Source organism: Centropristis striata, chromosome 23 (assembly GCF_030273125.1).
Source record: "Centropristis striata isolate RG_2023a ecotype Rhode Island chromosome 23, C.striata_1.0, whole genome shotgun sequence".
Taxonomy (NCBI): Eukaryota; Metazoa; Chordata; class Actinopteri; order Perciformes; family Serranidae; genus Centropristis; species Centropristis striata.
In genome coordinates, this window is record NC_081539.1 from 12,343,828 (window position 1) to 12,362,915 (window position 19,088).

Below are 19,088 nucleotides of genomic sequence, written 5' to 3' on the forward strand. Positions count from 1 at the left end.
AATTTTACCTCGCAGAACAAAGTAGTTTCAGGTCTGCTGCTGTCTTGTGTAACTTTGGTGACTCCAAACTAACACTTTAAAAGGCAGAAATCGCACAATACACAAACAAACTCACTTACTCAGGCAGCAGTGTACCAGCAACTCCTGTGTTTTGCATTTTGAAAATTCATGTTTTTGTCAATGGAGTCTGGTGGCTTTACAGTGAGTGCAGAAAACTGCTTCAGTTTCCAGTTGGTAAGGGTCGTGGTGCTGATATACAGCAGGGAAAATACTCTAAATATTGCATAAACTTAAAGTGATATTGATTTTGTTTAGCTTTCTAGGTGACTAACATACATTTTGCTGCTGCCCCTGTCCACAGCTGAACATTGTTTAGCGTCTTGTGGAAGCATCCTGCCCTCCTCTCCCAACATGAGGACTAACCTGAGCCCTGTAGGTAATACATTGAAAATATATTTAAGAAAAACCTCATTCAAATCATCTGTACTGCCCCTTTAAGGTCACTTGGAGAGAGTTCACTCTTTGCCACCATCAGTACTATCAGTTTTTCATTTATGGCAGTGATTTTATTTTATTTTTGACACTCTAGAATGAAGCAACTAATGTGAAAAAAGTCTTATGAAATGGTCTAATGTGGGTCTATTTTAGTATAACTCAAACTAAAAGGTTTAGAAAACGCCTGAATTCATCCTCAGATTAAAAAAAGATTAAACCAATCTGGGAAAAGAAGAAGCCCACTGTAGCCTGCAGGACGCAAATTATCTGCAGTGTAATTGTCTTAAGTCGATGCTCATGGAACAAAATAATTTAAATTGTGCATTGCAGCCGATTCTGCTCCGATTTGTTTCTCCTACACTTTAACTATCCCAATATATGACTCTGAGAATAAGTGGAGCTTTGCAGTGATTCTCACCCCACACTGTTTATCCAGGGACTCTTTAAATTTCAAATTATTTATTGTCAGCTGCACAACAATTACAGAGACGCAGGCAGTGGCAACGGAAATCTAAGAGCTCAGGCTCCCTCCAACAATGCTCATTAAATATGTATAAAAAGAAAATCACACAAGTAAAAAAAGGGAGATCTAATACATGGGACAGTGCAAATCTAAAATATAGGGATAAAGTATATTTACTGTTATTTTTACTTTTAATATAATTTTTTACTATAAAATCAGTATTTAACTAATAATAATAATAAGAAATATACGTATATATTATTATATCAATTATATATATATATTACAATTATATATTTAAAAATATATTTGTAGCAGTCAGTAACTGCAAAACAAAAAACTAATGTCAACATTTAGTCAATGTTTATTAATGAAAAGTTATGAATATCTTTATATCATCTATATATCTTTATATAGATAAGGACATTAGATATAAAAGACAGACAAAGATGTAAACAGGTGTAAAAACAGTTAAAAATTAAAATATTTATAAAGGTAAAATGGAAATTATTATTGTCATTGATTGTCTTTTTCTTATAAGACAATCAATCGCCTCGCCAAGAGCAAGAATAAATAAAGAGAAGCTGTATGAAGTAGCCTAGTTTTACTTTGTTAATGACTTAAATGTATAGACTTATATCGTCTATATACTTTTGTATGGAAATATTACATAGATAAAGATAATAACTCTAATATAGATATATAGACAGACATGTAATCAGGTGAAAAAATAGTAAAATTATATTAATACAGGCCTATATCAAGGTAAAGTGGCAGTTATTATCATTATTACATTTTTTCTTACAGATTTTGTAGCCAAAATCATGTCTAAAAAATAGACTTATTTTGCCTCATCGAGAGCAAGATTAGTTAATGACTTAAATGATTTCTAAATAGTCGTTTAAACATTATTGTTGTGTCCAGCTGCTCTGAATGCTTTAATGTGAGTCTGCAGTTTCTGCAGCAGTGCACCATAGAGACAAACAGTGGAGAGGCTTTGCAAAGATAAAATATCAATCAGATGTCTCACAGGTCTTTTTGTCCACTGAGTCAGTACATCTGAACTGTTTTCAGTCAACAGGTGTCCCACGGGCTAATCTCCCACTTTGCTGACTGGCTGGTGGCCAACAGTTGAGTTTCATTGACGCTTTATTCCGTCACTGCGCCCCCTCCTCTCCTGCAAGGTAACTTTACGGTTTTCTTGTCGGGACAGTTGGATTTGAGCACAGGGGGAGCACGACTCTCTGAACAGGGAGGGAAACTCTGCAGCAGTCCTCATTAAAATTCCCTGTCCGTACACTCACCACGAAAAAACCTCCTTTAGTGGGTGGCACCGGCGTCCTGCGCGCCTCTTTAATTGCGCACCACGCATTAACGAGCGATCACGGATCACAGTGTTCATCAGCCGTGACCGCGCAGGGATCACGCTTGCCTTGAAGGCGGAGAGCTCGCTTCATGTCCCGCTATTTACGGCGTCAAGGCTGAGAGAGTGAGGGAGAGGAAAGGTGGGCGCAGAGTCCCAGAGGTCCGGCAAAGGGTGGCGCCCTACGCATCTCATCCGGCGGCTGGACACGCTGTGCGGCGACCCACGGCGACACGGTCCGCTCCTGCAGCGGGCTTCACTGGCTCCTTGTTGCGGCTCATGATTGTGACATTTCTCGGCGGGGACTGGCAACATGTGCGCCTGGATGGTGTGACACAGCGGCTTTGGGGGTTTCATTTCTCTCGGATACGCCAAGTACCCGACGTTACGGCGCACCTTGTGTATAATAGGTAAGTAGGCTACATCAGTTTATTTCCCTACTTTGGATCAGACAGCTCGCCCTCTGCCGTGTACCTGTAGTGTGTTTTATAGGCTGCGCGTACAATACCGCTGTGTATCGATTTTATTGAACATCTGATTTGTTGAAAATCGTTTCCAGGCAGTTATGAGTAGCAGTGACTGTCACAGACACCAGCATCAAATCACTGTCAATGCTGCATCCAACTATCACTGCAACAGATCCCCTGTATGTGGTGTCCTATTGGTTCAGAGCATCATTTAATGCATTGCACTGAATAGAAGTTGAGCTGCTGGTGGAGGCTTCCTAGAAAATCACAATGATTACATTTCTAGTTTGGTGGATTCTTGTTTTGTCTCTTGGCAACAAAACAAAAAAAGAGTATCACGATCAATTAAGAAAATGTGCTATGAAGTGTTTCATTAGACTCTGCTTGGCACTTATTCTGGGAAAGATTAATGGTAAAGATTCCTTGCAGTGGCTGGCCGCAGTCCCAGTTTATTTACAGCAGTGGTAGGCATGTTTACTCCCAACATCAAGGAGTTTAAAGTTTTTTGGTGAGCTATCAATCTTGCAAGTTGAGGATCTCTGCCCTAAGTGTCCTTCAAGTGGTTTATTCCTCTGGCAACATGGCAGCAACAAAGCAGATAATAGGAGAAACTCTCTTAAAATGTAAGACCACCATGAACAGACCGTCAACACCAAATACCCCATTTGAGTGTTGAGCTCCAGCTTTGTTTTCAAGCACAGTGGGCTCGTATAGAGTATAGAGTAAAGTGTGTACTAATTGAACCTGCCGGCCACTCTCTCCATTGTGCCAGGAATGTTTGGTTGCCTGTTCTCCACAGAAACCCCCCATTCCTTTGTTCTGGGGGACAATCCTCCAGTGCCATGTGTGTGCAGTGGCGGGGGGAGGGAGAGGGGTCAGTGGGGGTACTGACATCTGTAGCTGACAGCTTCCTCGGGGCGAGCTGACATGCTGTGATACCATGAATGGGTATTAGAGAACATATGAGCCAAGCACTTAACAGTAATGAGGACATTTATTTCATGCGCACGATGCTCGGGCAGCATTCATATACGTGGAGGGATGTCATGCAGTGCTGCAAACTCTTGATAACTTCATATATAATGAATATTGAACATTTTGCGTCATAGATTGAAAAATGCTTGATGAAATTCTTTTTTTGTCACTGAATTTACTTTGACATAGTTTGAAGTTAAAGTAATGGATTCAGGGATTTTTTTGTTTAAATAAGTGTCTGTTGTATCTATTATCTATTTAAAAAACACAAAGATAATTGGACTTAGGTCCCACTGATTTACCATTTGAAGTTTGACGAACTGGCTGTCTGCGGCGACATTCCCAAGAAAAATCAGAAGTGGCAATAGTGGAGAGAGCTCTTTAGACTTGCTCTTTCACCACTTATCACCATAGCTGTTGCCAGAGACAAGAATTCTGTGATCTTTAGGACTATAACTTTAGGTCAAGTTTATTTACCGTTGTTGATTAGTCACCAACTTCTGCTGTTTAATCAATTTGTTGTCAAAATCATCTATCAGGCAACAAGAATTGAGTCTACAGTCGTTTTATTGCAGCTCTGTGAAGCTGTACTCATGGTGGTGCTTTGAGATAAATGCTAATGTCAGCAACAGTTCATTTGAGAGACTGGAATCAGAGAATATTTGAATATTACCTGCTTTTCTCTCTTATATTTCACTGCAAACTAATTATTTTTGGGTATTTGGACTTTTGGTCGACGAAACAAGACCCGGAGATGTCATTTTTGACTCTGTGAAGTTATGATGGCCATTTTTTTTAGATAATTTTTTGATGTTTCACCGACAGAATCACTGACAAATCCTGCTAATTCTTTTGGATGTCGTTCTGAATGATGGAGGCCAAAGTGTGCGTCAGTCACTTCGACACCTTCCTATTAGGTGTGATATCTACTGTCAACATTAGAAAGAATTTCTAGAGGGCAGCGGGTGAACAATCTCCACAGCTGCTCTCTTATCGCCAATGTCAGGAAAAGTCCACATTAACACAGAAAAACCCGGAAATTATCAGCTTTCCCATCCAGAGCAAGAGACCCCCCTTAAACAAACGTATCAGTGAAGTCTCAGGAAAAGGGAAAATCTGGTTTCTGACTCTGGCAGCAGAACATCCGAGCTGATGGGAAACTTTTGGGGAATGTGGCTATGACGGCGTGAGCGGGTTTCATGCTTGTAAGTAAGCGTCCCTCATGACTGGTAGAGAGTGGTACACCATGAGGTGGAATGCAGCCCCCATGGGCCCCTCAAGCTGCAGAGTATGTGCTCAGGATGGACTTCGCACCTTCCTCCATCCTGACAAAACAGCAAGTGGCCAAAACAGGATTCCACTTAGGCAAAGGGAGGAAAAAGCTGGCCTGTGCCTGAGTTGTTTCTTTCCTGTGTTTTCTGAATGCCAGGCAGTATTAACAAATACCCTCAGCTGCTTTTGAAATGACTTTCATTTAAGCTGAGAGGGCGGCTCATATACAGAAACCACAGGGGGAGTTACCACGATGAAAAGCGAGTGAAAGCCTCTCTATTCAACTCAGAAGAAAAATAAATTCACCCCCTCAACCATTTATGATCCTATCAGCTAAATAGCATTCCCATAGGACCAGATGGAGCCTGGGCTGGTCGTGACGTCCCTATACAAAGAGAAAATCTCTCTCTTTCAAAGTGTGAAGGTTTGAAAGCTGTGTACAGTAGTATCAGAGCAGGCTCTGTTTGCCCTGTGGAGGGGTATCAGTGAGTATGTGGTGCCTCAGGTAAACCAAAGAGAAGCAGTAACCCCACCTGCCCTGGAAAAGCAGCAAGTTTTGGTAATGAATAACTAGCCATTATGATGATGAAAGGGGGCGATGGGCACGGGGAGATAAGAGTGTGGCGACCGTCCGAGCATGAGGTGTTTACAGGGGGAATTCCTCACATTCCTCAGCTGCAGCCATGCCACTCCAATCTGCACCTCCACCCACTGATGGTCACCCTCTGTGCCAAGAGGGACCCAAGGGGCGAAAAGGGCTCAGAAGGTTCCTCCTCAGGAAATAGCCGCTGCTAATGCGTTATGTAAGGTGCTACTTCAGTGTTTTGATAGAGCTAATACAGCAGGAAGAGCAACACGCGCGATAGACCCCCAGGTGTAAAATGAACACAGAGGCTTGTTTTGAGCTTTGAGTTAAAGCTGTAATCTGGAATATTCAAGCTGCAGCAAAATGAGGAGGCTTTGCGTTCTTATTATTATTGTTATTATTGTGCTTTTTAAGAATTTTGCGATATGGTGAGTATTGCGAGACAATATATTGGGATTTAACTGTTTAACTGCATTTTGTGTCCACAAAATTAAATTCAATCAAGAATTGTTTTTGTCAAATAAGAGAAACCAACAAAGTATTCAGTCAAACTGAACTGAACTGATAACAAACATGTATGGACGACAATAACTGCAGCATTTTCTCAACTTTCCTCAACTTCAAGCTTCACTGCTCTGAATTTTTTTAAATGAAAAAAGCCTAACTTTGCAGCATTATTTCGACAAATGTTTATTTTCCCAATTCTTAATTTATGTCTAAATACCTGTAAATTCCCTTCAGCCTCATCTGCATTTTGTGTTTTGTGCTAATTAGCAATTGATAGCATGCTAACAAAGTAAATTAAAATGGAAACATGTTAAACATCAGTATGTTAGCATTGTCACTGCGAGCATGTTGACATACTGACGTTAGCATTTAGCTGAAAGTGCAGCCTGACAAAGCTGTTATCGTGGCTGAAGACTAGTCTTGTTTGACCATAGATTTATATAATAAGGATTCGCTCAGATGTATTATAATCCAAAATATTTAACCTGATTATGTCCAACTATAGGTTGATCTGTCAGTGCTACACCATAACGATTTGTCACTCCTATAAATCTATGAGGAGGCAGAAAGCTACAGGACATATGTATTCTGTTGCAGAATTAATTTATAATCAGGCAACCATTCTAACTAATATGGAGACATATTTAAACTTTTTTTACATGCTCTGAAGTGCAAATGCCTAAAAGAATCTCTGGTGCCTTTTTGAATAAGGAAGTCATGAGGCTGGACTTAACTCAAGTCTTTATCCCTCCGGTCTATGAAACAGTTTTCAGCTTAACAAACAACTATTTTCTTCTCAAGTCTGTTTGTGTTGTTCACACGAGAGTCCCTTTCATCCAAGTGTATTGTCACTCTTTTTTTAAGGGATAAAATGTGTCACTTTTTTTTGTGATGAGAGAGGTTTTTAATACCCACTTGTGAAAAGTGAAACACAGGGACTCCTCTGTAGGCAACCTCGGGACACAGAGGGTTTGTGTTTTCGGATCAATCATCACATTTTTTTTAAAACAGCACAGATGACTGGGTCTAATGGGATTATGAGAGGGCCTGGTGGGAGGAGGAGAAGCCCAGGGGGGTGTTGGGTGGGGGGTATGTTACCCCTGCAAACCCAGCCTGGGGGTCATGTGATGGAAGGGGGACAATACTAGCAGGTGTCAGGCGATGATTACGGGGTCTGAGGCCAGGCTCACCTATGAGGATTACTCAGAGCCTCTAATGGATGGCAGGTTGTGACCCCGGGCAGGCAAGGAAGCAAATCGCCACCTTCTCACAGTGAAAAGGGCTACTCTATCAAGTTAAAAAAAAAAAAAAACAGCGAGAGCTCCTAGTCTCTGGTTTCCTTGGCAACTTCTTCAATCTGGATATTTGTTCTTTCGGAGCTGAAGTTCTCAACACCAAAAGCATTTTTATTTAGATTTTGTGAGTACTTGTCAGTCCTGCTTTTTTGAAAACAACAAATTGTATTCATGCTCCTTTTGTGTTTATCCACCCTTGGTTTTGCATGTTAAAATCAAACCTTGTCTGCTGTCCAGACTCATCTGATAGAGGCTGCAGATTAAAGTAGCACCATATGCTGGGGACCGAAGAGACCCCTCCCCACAGTACAGATTATTATTGCGCTCTATGTCACTGTCAGCAGCTAATTGTTGTGGAGGATTGAGGTGACGGGGGAGCAACTCCCCTATCTTGCCCTAAATGCTTGGTCATCTCTACTTTACCCTGACACCTAAATCGCAGCCTTTCCTCTTCCCAAATGCACACAACCCCTTGCATTTATAATCACCTTCCAAAGCCAGCCTTTGATTTTGTGACTTACTCTACCCTTTTCACGCTATTTGAGTCCAAGTTCAGGCAGCCTGAATGCCAGGAAAGGAAATCTGGAGCTCTTGAGAATATAAAACCATTGTTTTCTCTCTGTGCCCTGCCTGTGCCGCATATGGCTCATTTCATGGCTGCTGGAGAGCCTGATTGATGGGCTGAAGAGCAGTGGGGCTGAGGTTCCTCATGTACACTTCTCGGCAAGGCAGGAGCCAAGTCCTCATCCGGGTCACACGAGGTGAAAGTACATGGAAGAGGAGAAGGAAGATTAGTCAGACTGCAAACTGCACTTCATAACAAAAACACAGGAAATTAAGTTTTCCTACTGAGTCTTCGGGGGTATTCACACCCGAGTAGTTTGGTCCAAACTGGTTGGTTTTGTCGGATAGTCCGTTTGTTTCCTGCTGGTGTGAATGCTCAAACCAACTCTAGTCCGCCAAAAAGATGAGGGTCTTGGTTTGCTTCCAAGTGCTCCAGAGTTTAGTTTGCTGCTGGTGAGAACACAGCCTGAACCAAAGGAAGGATATGAACCAAAACACAGTGCATTCTAGGTTGAATTTGGGTGAAAATTTGAGAATGAACTACCAGCAAGGTAGTAGCAGGCTTGAAAAAATGTCAGTCGATCAGACGAAGTAAAGGTCAGACGATCACAGAACACAGTTGCTTGTGGCTACACACAAAAACAACGAAATCTAAAAAGTAGAAGCTCTTTCTCTAACATATTCTATCCAATACATGAAAGACATTTGTTTACAATGCTTGGTGCGCTTGATAGTCTGGAAGCACACCAAACCAAATGCAACAATGTCGCAACTTAATCTTGCAACGAGTCCACCAGATTTTATATGTGAAAGCGATCTGAGGCTACATGCTGCTAGAATGTAAGGCAGAGTGGTGCTACAGCATGTCTCTGATGTCTTTTCTTGCCATACGTGTCACAAGAGCTGACATTTCATTGTAATTGTTGCACCTCTGGGACAACTCCTCAAATATGAAACTATCGGCGCCTGTCACCCCCAATTAGAGAGCAGTTTATGTGGTTCTGCTCTCATTCTCCTCCTCCTCCGTCTCGCTCTCCAGTCTGAGAGATTCGTGGCCCCGTGGGGCTGAAAAGCTGTCTAGTAATCTGAGACAGCATTAATACTGAATAAGATGGAGCGAGGCGTTGGCCCCGCAAATTAATTTTCATACACAGATGAGAGACTTTTTTTTTTTTTTAAAAAGCTGTAAAATGACTCAGTGGGATTTCGCCTGGTGTGTGTGCATTTTGTGTTTGTGGTGCTGGTAGTAGTGGTAGTTTGTGGCAGCTACATCACCATGGAGACTGTGGCATTATCGTGTTGGGAGGATGTTGATGCTGCGAGTGAGTTCAGCAGAAAGGAGCAACATGACAACAACAAAATGTGGCCAGCAACTGGGTGGATATCTGGCTTTGTGTCGAGCAAGAAACTTTGAGATACTTCCTCCTTTAAGCGTCCTTCTCTGTCTCTCACTACTATCTTCACAGTTGTACTTTCTCATGGTTCTGCCCCCAATCCACCGGAGCAAAAAAATCCATGTTCACACCCAGATTATCCCATATGTAGTGAGAATGGCACTGCTGTGAACGACAGGCAGCACACGCCAAATCAAACTGCTGCTGAAACTGCTGGAATGACTCCCCCATCCTCCCTCCCTCCCTCCCTGAAGAGGAGAGTGTCCTTTGGGGAGAAGAGATGACTTGATGTTTTGGGTTTGTCAGAAGCTGCAAATAAATTGGACACACTGGTCGCTGCGCAGGCTGTTTGTGCTGTTAAAACACTGCAGCTCGTTGTGGTATACGACATGTCAAACATGCTGTAGTAACTGCAATGATTTTTCTTCACTGTAATGAGAGTTTATGCATCTGGTGCTGTTGGATTTACTCCATATTGTTCTTGTTTCCTTTGCACATAGTTGAAGACTTTAAGGCCCATACCAGTGTCAGTGTGCAGATGGTTCCTCCTTGAAGTTATAATCCTTTAAGAAATAGTTTTGGCATTTCGGGATTACACTTACTTGCTTTCTTGCTGAGAGATAGATGATCAATACCACTCTTATGTCTGTGATTTATGAGCAGGAGCAACTGTGAGGTTAGCTTAGCTTAGCATTAAGCCAGGAAGCATGGGAAAATAGCCAGCCTGGTTCTGTCCAAAGTTAAAAAATATGCCCGACAGCTGCTGGGAGAGAAGTGACTACAGCACCTCACTCCTCAGAAATACGTACATGTTAATTATTGAGCTTTTGAGGTGTTGGTTGGCACATTTTTTTGATCTTCTCATTGAATTTCACTCCTGATTGATTTTTATTGATTTGCTATGTTCTAACAGCCCATTACTTGGAAACCCCAGTAGTTAAAGCACTAAACCAATTGCCCTTTTGTCCAAAGGCCCATTGCTCCAAAAATATACATATTAATTATTGTGCATAATGACTTTATCAGACCTTGACAGTGACGTGTTGTGTCCATAACTGAAGAGATTTTTAATTCTAGCCCCTTAGGGAGGTGCTATGGGAAAAAACATTCTCATGGGAGGGAAACACCTACTGACAAGGAAACTGACTTTGACACAACAGTGTGGCCATTAATCTTTCTAACTATAGTGAGTTGGCTATTTTCATAGCAATGGGCATTCGGAGCAATGGGCGTTCATTTAACAGGCTGTTGGACCAATGGGCTTTCAATCCAGTGGGACATTTTTCAGACTATTGGAGCTTCTGAACAATGGGCTGTCACCGGGCAGCAAACTAACCTTTAGCAACTACTCTGTCAGAATTGTGACAAAGAAAACTGACATGTGAATCTGTTTATAACACTACCAGACAGTTTGTGGCCTGTTCATCTTGTCACATTTTATTGTTTTAATTACAGAATGCAGATGAATGGCTGTTGAAGAAGGTATAAAAAAAATGGGTCTGGCTTACTGAAAAGGTTTTAGGTATACTTAACATTTTAAGGACATTTTTTAAAATGTTAACTATACATAAATAACAGGTTTTTAAACTACGTAATCCATTAAACCGAACATCATGTCTGCATTGCTTTTGGTCAATCCAAACAAGGGACCCAGACCCACTGGTGGCCCAAAGGCACCATTTTCACCATTTGGAATTTAGTTTGTGGTAAGTTATTGGATTGCAAATATGTTTGTCAAAACTATATGCATACTAAAGCTATATAAAATATCATTAAGTAGCCAAGGAGATGAAATCCAGTTATCCATTTTTTTTATTTCAGTTTAAATTGTGCTTGCACAGCATATTTCACTGAGTAAATGTTTGTTTAAGAGTTGGAGAAACAAATAGTGGCCCATGGCACATTTTTGCCACAGGCTCCCTACTGGGTTATTCCTGACAACAACAATGTATTTTCGATGGATGAGAGCATTCAGAGGGAAAGAAAGAATTCATAAACTGAAGAAAAACCAACAAATGCCTGAACAGTAGACACCCAAATTTTAAAAAAATAGTTGCATGGCTTACAAAATGGTTGGCTCTGATCTGTAGTAAACAAGCTACAACGTGCAAAACCTCTAGAATGGTCCTTTAAATATTGACACACAGAGTTTTGCTGTCCGCAATACAGAAGTCATCTTTTGCAGAAAATGTCACCGCAGCAGCTCTTAAAATAATGTCAGTGAGGTTTGGCCCCGCTCCTCTGCTTTCCTTTGGGCATTCACTCCATTCTTCACTTTTCCACTAATAATAGATCCCGCTGCTCATCCCAAGCGATTGTCCCATGCCCGACATCACACAGAAGAGAGAGGCGGCAGAGTGATGGAGGGAGCGACACCTGCAAATTCTCTCTTGGCCGGCTATGTCTCACCGCGGGGCCAAGGCATTTGACATTTAACTGCGATAGCCGTAAACAGGCCACTGGAATGCCATTGACATTCATTTTGTCTGGCACCAATTTATTTATTTTTTGCTGGGTGGGTTTTGTCTCTTTGCAGCCCAGTGGCGTTTAAAAGTCAGGTCTGGATCTCGTAATGCAGAGAGGAAGTTTGACTCTCCAGCCTGAAGCTAAATGCAAAGAAAGAGTTGGCAGCTAGGAAACCTAATCAATAAACATTAAATCTAGTGCTGAAATGATTTATAGAGGGGGAAATGCCCAATATTAACTGGTTCCAGCTTCTCAAACATAACAGTTTGCTGCTTTCACTGTTGTAAATCATTGTAACAATTAATATATTATGGTTTTAGACACAAACAGAGCAATTTAAAAGAATGCGTTTCCTTTACTTTGCCACCAATTTGTGTTAATTTGTTCCCTCCGTGGGTGGAGACCAAAAACTCGGTGAACTTTCCTGATGAAATGCAGTAATCATCTTCTTCATGTTCATTATTTTACCTGTTTGATGTCGGAACAAAAGGGCGTGCATCATCAGCGGTTTATCACTTAATCATAGACTCTGTGAAGCTTACCAAACAAATCTCTCAGCTCCATCTCCGCCCTGCCATACCACTGAACCACCTTTTCATCCATAATATTAAACACTGCTGACTGTGTGTGTGTGTGTGTGTGTGTGTGTGTGTGTGTGTGTGTGTGTAAGAGCATGCGTGGTGGTGTCACCGATCTCATCCAAACCATGCTGAGTCTGGCTTGTTCCTCTGCTGTTTACCTATTCATTAATTCAGCCATGATGAGTGATGGCACGGGCAAACCAAAGCTTTCCATCCTGTGGTAATTAAACGTCTGTTGGTGATGCATTTTTCTCCTGGAAAGCATTTTAAAAAACGGACACACACACATACACACTGAGATGCTGCCGTTGGGCGTCCCTGGCTTGTGTCTGTAATTAGCGTGCTGAGTGGTCGCACTGATTACTTCATTATTCCTCCAACAGGCGTCTGTGAGAGATATTTGATGGATGTTGCATGCTTGAAAGTAACCTGTGCATCATCATAATCTTCAAACTTTACCTCACACCTATAACAACCACGTTATTTACTAAATGTTTGGAAGCTGCACCCTCATTTTTCCTGATCCTCTTGCATCAGACTTGCTCAACGCGACACCAGAGCACAAAGCAATTACCTGCCACTGTGCAGTTACTCAACATAAACACATGAATCCTCTTATATTCCTCTTGTGTGCTCTCGTTCACGAGTGTTTGAGTTGTGAAAGAGAGGTTTCTAAATGTAGCTTCATCACAGGAAGGACTTCAAAACTGATTCAGAATAATTGGCTTGTTTTGCTCACAGCGGTTCAGTAGACGCTGTGAGCAGGACAGCAATTATCAACTGCGTGTCCCAGTTTCACAGGCAAGGATTATTTTTTGTGTGCGAAGAGATATTGATGGCTGTTTCTCATTGAGGGTTTCAGCCATTGACAAACAATGATTAATCAATGTCTTTGGAGCTGGGATTCTTTCCAAAGTGGAAGGCTAGATGTTTGTAAAGGGCTTTTAAAGTTTCCAGAGAAAACATTCCTTGATTGCAGTCTCAAAATTATTGATATATTGTCTGTCGGACATTTAATGGACAACAATTTGATTAGCATTTGTTATCAAGTAATTTTTAGCCACACTAGCAGAAAGGCATGGGCTCCTAAGTAGCATGCTAAGTAGGGATGTTAGGTATTAGCCATTAAGTGACATTAGTGCTTAAATAGCACAAGCAAATTGCATTTTAAGCTCTGTTTATTTTGCGAAGGTTTTAGCTCTCACAACTGAGAGGAGGATGAGGATTTGCAGGTTAAATTGGTCATCCTCGTACCAACGATTTAGCCAATGCCAGGCAGACACACAGCTAACAATCTTGCAGCTACAATAGCGATGTGGCTGCACGTGTCCACAATTATGTCGTAAAATCATGGCTCTGCATCCTGCACAAGTCTCTTCAGGACAAGTCAGTTGGGACTTAGTTGCCTGCTTGTCTGTTAAAGGTTAACATCAATAATTTGTTAACAAGGGTCTGCTGTTGGTGGGGGTAATTTTCCAAAATTAGCATCCCTAATGCTAAGTTAGCTGAACTAAGATGGTACAAATGGTAAACATTATATCTGCCAAACAACGTGTTATAAATATCCATAAGTTGCAGCCATGTTGAAATCACTCTGACAATATGTGGACAAAGGTTAAGCAGAATTCTGAGTATTTGAGTTGAGAAAATTATTTTTTTAATCAGGTTTTGTTGATAAAATGTCTGAAATTAATTTAATTTGTGTGCTTTCAAAGCTATTTCAAGTCCTTGCACCTCTAGCCATCTCACAAGTCCCTCACAAACTGTCTCCTTGATTCTCTGCCATTTTACTCTATAGTCAAATTCTCATGTATCCCATTTGTGATTTGCTGTCTGCATCGTGATATTAATCCAAATAATGCATCACACTCTGCCCCATGCTGACACCTCCTCCACTGTAACTGGCCTCCCACTGGACCGGCCTCAGAAGGGGTCTCACTTTAAAATGTCAACGCTGTCAGGTCCCCACATTGTCATATCTTCTGTCAACTCCAGGTAAACATCAGTCCCAGAGCCGCAGGGAGGGCCCGATTGAGTCATTCCAGCTGCGTCTGCCACCGATCTCTTTCCATCAAGTTTTACACTTCCAATTCAAAAACCAAATACTACTTCTTTAATCATTGCTCTCCCCTGAGGATGCTCAAGACAAAAAGGTCACTCTTGTCCGGATGGAAGACTCCAGGCTCCATCACTTTGAAACACACGAAGTCACCTCCGGAGTGTGCCAATCCCAAACTTGCGTGCAGTGTTGTTTGTTTGTTCACCCACATGCAATTTAGTTTTGGTGTAATTGGCTTATTAGGCCTTTAGTCTCTTTGGGTAATTGAGCGACTGGGCGGCTCATCCATGAGTAAATTCTCCAGTTTCAGGCCAATTGTCTTTGTCATGTTTTTGTGGAGCGCATCTGTGTTCATCCGTCAGCCTGAATCACATGGAGAGGGCGTAATTGATGCGATGTGTGTATGTGTGTGTGTGTGTGTGTGCATACAGCGAGCCAGACACACTCGCAGGACTAGCAGCTCTTGGAGTTAATCCGTCTCACTAAAAGTGGGGGATGTAGCAGAGGGGAGGGGGAGGAGGAGGAGGAGAGAGGAGAACAATACAACATCTCTCCCTCCGTCTCCGGACACGTGGTCATTCCCCGGCGGGAAACCTCTGGCCCTTGGACGTTCTCTACGGATGTTGCTCCTCTTGGTCACTCGTCCCAGCTGGCTCTCAGTGCTCTCTGCTGCGCCACTCAAGGAAACGAGGTACAATACATACCCCCCCTCCAAAAAACATCCTTCTCCATCACTTTGCGTTCCTGCCATTGTCACCAGACAAGAGGCTGCGTCAAGAGGTAAAATTAGGAATGTGTGTGTAGAGTAAGGGACTTCCTGGAGTTTTTGAGGTGTGTAGCTTTACTGTTTCTGCAGATGTATGTTTAACTGTAATGGGAAGTGTAGAGAGACACTGGAAACAATATGTATTTCCCCCTTTGCAATGCAATTCCTGTGTACGGCACAGAATTGCTGTGTCTCCATCATGGACATTCCTGAATGCACCAAAGGGCCGTGTTTCCTATCCTGCTCCGGACGTAGCTCCTGTGTTGTTCATAGATACTCCTAGTAATCTTATCAGATTGTATGTGTCCGGGAAAGAGTGAATTCCACTGCAGACTGTCACATTTTTGTTCCATCACATCTTGTAATCCATATAGCAGTTATTGTTCTAGAACAAAAGGATTTCCTAAGGGAGTTATTTCCTTTCCTTGTAACTTCACTTTCATTTTTCTTTAGTTGCATTTATGGCCTCTATTGTAAAAGACAATCAGCATATTGTATTTGCCAACATTTTTGGGTTGTTACCATAGACAGTATAAACAGAAGTGGATGCGGTCACTGTGATGGTACCCACTGGCTTGTGAACTATGATTTTAAGGACTTGAGTTTGACATTTTGGCCTTGCTTTTTGGTCATTTCCATCATGTTTTTCTTAACACCATAAATGAATAGCCAAGATATCAGCCAGCGCAAGCTACCTAGCCTGGTTAGCAAAGTGCCAAATTAAACAGTCGACTCCGTAGAGTGTGTGTTAATGCAAGTGAATGCTGCAGAAGGCATTTTTATGAAAACATGGACTTCACTCAAACCGGAGACGCCCACATTTTTCCCCCCAGTTTGCCGAAGGCATGACCCGCCCTACTCTGTCTCTGATTGGCTAGTACTCTTTGTCTTCATTAATTGGTTTGGTTTGGTTTGGCTTCGGCATGAGGAGTGAGAATAATTAAGGTTAGGGTAAGAATATTAGCATAAGCCAATTAGAGGCCTTATAGGGCAAAATAGGTCAGGTGATGCCTTTGCCATCATAGGAGAAAAATATCCCAAACCGGACAACACCGATGCAGCAAATTGTCAATTACAACACAGCTCTTCCCTGAAGCGTCCCCTGCTTTATCGTCTATTTTACCCGTAATGGGATCATAATTTACAAAATGAATATCATGCTGTATTGAAGAAGACTTTAAACTAGCAATTGAGACCATGAACTCATTAGGAAAGTGTTTAATGAGGTAATAAATCAAATGAGAAGTAGAGTAATTTTCTCTTAGACATCTTATTATCAGTGGAGTCACCCCCTGCTGGCCATTAGAAAGAATGCAGGTCTAAGGCATTTCCGCGTTGGCTTGCTGCTTGGATAGAAAGACCAACAGACCTACTTGTCACAGGTTCAGTCCGAAGAGTGATCCTGCCTTCTCATATTGTTGGAAATATTTTTAGTGTTTGACAGCAATGAAGCAATGAATGTACTTGAGTCAAGATTAATTAGTCAAATATCCGGTATTTGACAATATAAAGCAACAATTAGAGGAGTTAGATGCCCGTGATCCAAAGGCACAGTCTTGTGCATAGTCCATTAAATTTTGCAGTATCTTTAATGATAACTCTAACAGCCCAGAGTTTGTTTTTGCCCTCAACCCTCAGTGTGTTGAAATAAGCGCAATGCCCGCCCTGTTACATCTGTTATGCTGATTTGAAGGGATTAAGCTTGTTTATGGTATTATGCTCTCTATGTTGGTGGCAACCCGCAGCTTCTTACTGAGCACGGAGTAAAACCTAGAAGAGTCGGTCTGGCTTCACACCCTGCAGATACAACACTCTTGGTTTGTCATCTTACTCCACTAAATTTTTAATCTCTCACCCTCAAGGCAAATAAAATTGCTTTAATGTTCATGTATGATACTTTGTCAGATGACGTGAATTATTTAGACACGCAGTGCTTCTTTCACATGTGAGCATCCATCCTTTCATCAGAGCTCGTCTGTATGTGAGAGCAGTTAACCTTTATCGATATATGAGTCATCGTTTCTTAAGACCACTAGCTCTCAGCTTCACATCGGGGACTTCTGTTGGGAAGCACTTTGACAAATGCTCCTTCTCAGTTTAATGTTGCAGCAGTTGTGCTGCAGTGCACTAATAGCACTTTTACTCTCACCGGGCTCGAAGTTTTGACTCCGTGTATCAAAGCCTGTGCTTGTGTTCTTGTGACAAAGTATCGCTGGCTTTCTCTAACGATTCACCTGCTCGGTATAAGAGGGTAAGGTGCGTTCAGGGAGGCCTTGTGTTAACTGTGATGCCCGCTGGGAAGCTGGAGGATAGATGGTGGCTGACAGCACCCCTGGCGTTGCAGTGCTACTGCTGTGTCATGCTATTTTGCTGTGGTGTTGGCTTGTCTGTTTGTCTCAATTTAAAACCTCTGGAGAGGTGTCTGCTTTTATTGAATATCTGGAGCTAAAAATACCTGCCGCCTCACCAATCAGAGCACAGAACAGATTGAACAGTGAGACGTGATTGGATGGGATGTCCCATGGATGTTGCTAACTGTTTTCAAATCTTGACAGATATAAAACAGCATATACATGCATCAGAATTAGAAATGAATGTTGCACTGTACACTGAGTGACAGCCTTATTTTTTTATTCTTAGATTACTTTTTAATGATGAATTCTTCATTCAGAGACCAGTCTCCATACTTCTCACTCTTTGAAGCTTGTAGAGATGCAGAAAATCTTCCATCTTTCTCTCAATGATGCAATTGTGTGTTACTTTTTGCATTTGCTTGCAAGTCACAATCTGTCCTGAAATCATTTTACAAATCTGAAAAAATTGGTCAGAAAAAGCCAAATTTGCAGGCTTTTATTCAATAATTTGTCTCTTCTCTCTTACAGCTCATAATCGCTAATGTTAAAACAGCTTTTTTTCTGCAGCACAGCATACTGTTTCCATGAATCATGTGACATTTTGTGCAGTAATCCAGCAGAGTTTTCATTTCTTAAAATATTTTGATATTGATCTAGTTTACTATGATGTGTGTCATACCAGCCACCAATCTAATGTGCACATTTTCACCTAGACTTCAATGCAATCTGACTTCTTTTTGCAGCCATTGGAGTCGCCCCCTGCTGGTCATTAGACAGAATGTAGGTTTAAGGCACTTATGCATTTGCTTTACTTCTCAGACCCATGGCTCTCTCTCTTCTTCATTCAGAGACCAGTCTCCATACTTCTTACTCTTTGAAGCTTGTAGAGATGCAGAAAACCTTCCATCTTGTCCATCTTTCCCTCAATGATGCAATTGTGTGCTACATTTTGCATTCACTTGCAAGGCACATTCTGTTCTGAAATCCTTTTACAAATCTGTAAAAATCGGCCAAAGGTGCAGGCTTTTATTCAATAAGGTGGCTTTTCTCTCTTACAGCACCAATATATGTGGATGTGCAGTATACTCAGACAAAAATCTCCCCTGATGCAATTTGAATAAATTCATAAGTTAGTCATTCAACCTTTGGGGAAAAATAAGAAATAAAGAGATGTTGCTTGACTCATGTTGGGCTTTTTTTTTAAAAGCTTCTCCAGCTGAGTCATTCTGTTTCTGCCGCTGGCTCAAACCATGTCAGCTCGCTCTGAAGGGCAGTTTGGCCACCGGCGGGTCGACCGTCAGCTTCATTGGCAGAAAGTGAGGTGTGACAGGTGTTCGACGTGCTGCAGACGGGCTGTCAGATGGAGGATACCCACGTCCCCTGCTTTAAATCTGATGCTGTGTTAACCTCCACCGCTCCTGTACACAGTAACAGATGTATCTGCCAATCAAAAGTGTCATATATTCTCATTTTTCTTTTGA

The 19,088-nt window shown here is 41.8% G+C and overlaps 1 protein-coding gene across 1 annotated transcript in view; it reads left to right on the forward strand.

The window, feature by feature from the left end:
• Window positions 1–2,217: 2,217 nt before the first annotated feature.
• tmem108 (transmembrane protein 108) overlaps window positions 2,218–19,088 on the forward strand; it is a 57,821-nt gene continuing 40,950 nt past the window's right edge. Inside the window, exon 1 of the mRNA XM_059327019.1 lies at window positions 2,218–2,731. The gene's annotated coding sequence lies outside the window, so the exon portion shown is untranslated. The remainder of the gene's footprint in view (window positions 2,732–19,088) is intronic.